Source organism: Gadus macrocephalus, chromosome 18 (genome assembly GCF_031168955.1).
Source record: "Gadus macrocephalus chromosome 18, ASM3116895v1".
Classification (NCBI taxonomy): domain Eukaryota; kingdom Metazoa; phylum Chordata; class Actinopteri; order Gadiformes; family Gadidae; genus Gadus; species Gadus macrocephalus.
Genome location: NC_082399.1, coordinates 10,879,165 through 10,882,458, shown reverse-complemented (window position 1 = coordinate 10,882,458; position 3,294 = coordinate 10,879,165).

Here is a 3,294-nt window from a genome sequence, read left to right as displayed (position 1 = left end):
TATGGTTGCTGATCCTTTTTTTTAAGGTTGCTGATAGTTGTTTGTTGTGTTCTTTTCATTTTGTATTCAATTCTAACTTTGTTTCATTTTGCATCTTGCAGGCAGGGCTTAACCTCTTATCCGGGAAGCCGAGGAAGAACATGAATCACAGCTTCACCAGTCTCGGCTCAACACAGGTTAGTGTGTACCCCCCCATATGCTTTCTTATTGGATTACTTACTTTGCCTGACACCCCGGGTAATGGTTTTTCTAATTGTGATTTAACTGGGGTTGTGTTGACCACTTTATGTTTTAACATGTTGCAACTGTACCTCTCTTCTTTTTCTCACTTATTCCTTATTTTCGCCTCCAATACACCATCTCTCTCTATTTCCCTCTGTCTCTCTCTCTCTCTCTCTCTCTCTCTCTCTCTCTCTCTCTCTCTCTCTCTCTCTCTCTCTCTATTTCCCTCTCTCTCTCTCTCTCTCTCTCTCTCTCTCTCTCTCTCTCTCTCTCTCTCTCTCTCTCTCTCTCTCTCTCTCTCTCTCTCTCTCTCTCTCTCTTCTCTCTCTCTTTCCCCCTCTCTCCCTCCCTCTCCCTCCCTCTCCCTCCTTTCACCCACCCATCAGATGAAAGTTCACTGCAAGCGGTCGAGAGGTCGTCCTAGCACCCTGAGCTCCAGGCTGGCCAGACGGGTGACCCAGCTGAAGCAGAAGGCCGCTGCCCAGCGGGGTGCCTCGTCAGCAGGCCCGCATCGCTGCCGAGGGGCCCCAGGCGCTGGAGCCAACTCTGACGGTCACTGCAGACAGGGAGACGCAGGTTGGAGGACACACACATACACACACACACACACACACACACACACACACACACACACACACACACACACACACACACACACACACACACACACACACACACAAACAGAGACAGAAACACACACACACACGCACAAACACTCTCTCACACACACACACACATGCACACACGTACAAACACTCTCTCACGCACACTCAGACAATCACACATACACATACACACACACACACACACACACACAAAGACACAGACTGACACACACACGCACACACACTCACAAACAATCTCACACACACGCACAAACAAACACAAACACACACACATACACAGACACACACACTGTTGATCTAACCATTGACCGTCTCACTCCTGCAGGAGATGCATCAGGTGCACAGCAGGACTGGGCTCATCAAGCAGAGAGAAAGAGGCGGGGCAGGAAGCCAAATATTCTCCTGGGCGTGGCCTGTAAGAAACAGGAAGTGAGGGAGGAGAAGAGTGACAGCTACAGCTCCGAAAACGGTGAGCAATGGTAGCCACGGCGACGCCGCCTGTAAACAGTTGGAAGCGATATTGTGCCAAATGAGTTGCAAATATCCCTCACATACGCGTCTGGTGGGAGGACGTCTCCTCCTGTCTCACCTTCCAGATCACACCGTTGAATCCGTTAACGACACGGCCCAGGCACTAGAACACCCCCCCCCCCCCACACACACACACACACACACACACACACTCATACACACCCACACGTCCGCCTCTCCCAGCCTAGTACTCTCTAACCCCTGGCTGTAACATGAGCCTGCATTCTGGCTCCTCTTTAGAATGTCACACCACAGACATCACACACTCACACACATACATGTGCACACACACATACACACGCAGACACATATATAGGCGCCCACACATGTACTCACACATAAAAGCACACAGAACACATAGGCACGCCCACACAAAAACACACGCACAGACACACAAATACACACACACGCGTGTACTCACACATAAAAGCACACAGAACACATAAGCACACGCACACATATACGCACACACATGTATACTCACACATATCAGCAGACAGACACATACGCACACACACAAACATACATTTACATACACATATAGGCATGCAAACACTAGGCACGTGAACACACATGCACACACACACACGCACACACACACAAACACACCAGCAGGCACGCAACAACAAACCCTTGAGCCAACACACACACATGAGCACATGCACATCCCTGTCGGCCTTGGCCAAAAAAGCAGCGCCACTTAAAAAGTCAGGGAGTTCCATTAACGCGGACGCAGTCGGCCAGCCAGCGCTCTGACGGCAGTGTGTGTGCGTGCATGTCCGCACGCGTGCGTGTTTGTGTGTGTAAGAGAGAGAGAGAGAGAGAGAGAGCCAGAGTGTTGACGAGAACGCCATGTAAGTGACAAGTGTGTCAGAGACGTGTCAACACCCGCCATGACCCCACCACCACCACCGCCACCGCCAACGCCCCCCCCCCAAACCCCTCCCCCCCCCGCAGCCAGACACACACAGCTGCCAATACTGATCCGCGTTGCCGCGCGCGCGTGTGTGTGTGTGTGTGCATATCTGTGTGTCTTTGATTGTGCGTGTGTGTGTGTGTGTGTGTGTGTGTGTGTGTGTGTGTGTGTGTGTGTGTGTGTGTGTGTGTGTGTGTGTGTGTGTGTGTGTGTGTGTGTGTGTGTGTGTGTGTGTGTGTGGCCTCTGCGTGTGTGGTCTATGTGTGTGTGCATGTGTATATGCACAATTGACAACCAGTCCCTTTGGCTACATTAAGGGGCACAGAGGGCATATGTTACCATTGAGGAAGGCTTTCTACTTAGGCATGTCCCTCTAAGTTACCAACACCCACGCATCAGCCCCCATTGAACCATTCAACCTCTTTTTTGGGCGCTACTCAGCGATGCGTTGAGAGCTTGCCATCGATACGTCTCATCATGCAACTCATTTGGCGTTTGTTGAAAGTGCTGCCGTTTTGATTGTCCCTACTGATTGACTGATTGAATAAATGATTGATTCAATTGATTCATTGATTCGTTTACTAATTGTATTCATATTGGGACCCCAACAGAGGAGGATGACGATGGCAGCTACAACAGTGAAGAGGAGACCTCCAACATCAAGGTGACCTCGTTCTCTAAGGAGGCCCCAGGAGACCGTTTGCGATTGGATCATCTTCATCTTCCTCCTCCAGACTTCCAAGCCAATCAGAAAGCCAGGAGAAAGAGATCTGAACCAGCAGGTTAGAATCGTCACACCACCAAGCGTCTCACATTACACTCTGGAGAGAAGTTGAAGGATCGTGAATAAATAATCCAAAATATGTGACTTCATATCAGCTCCGGGATTATGTCTGATTGGTAACTTCCTGTCGCACTTCCTGTTCCTCCAGGCGTTGTGAGCCTGCCAAGTACAGTCGCCAGGAGAGCTCAGGTAGACCAAGCCTTGTGAGCACAGAG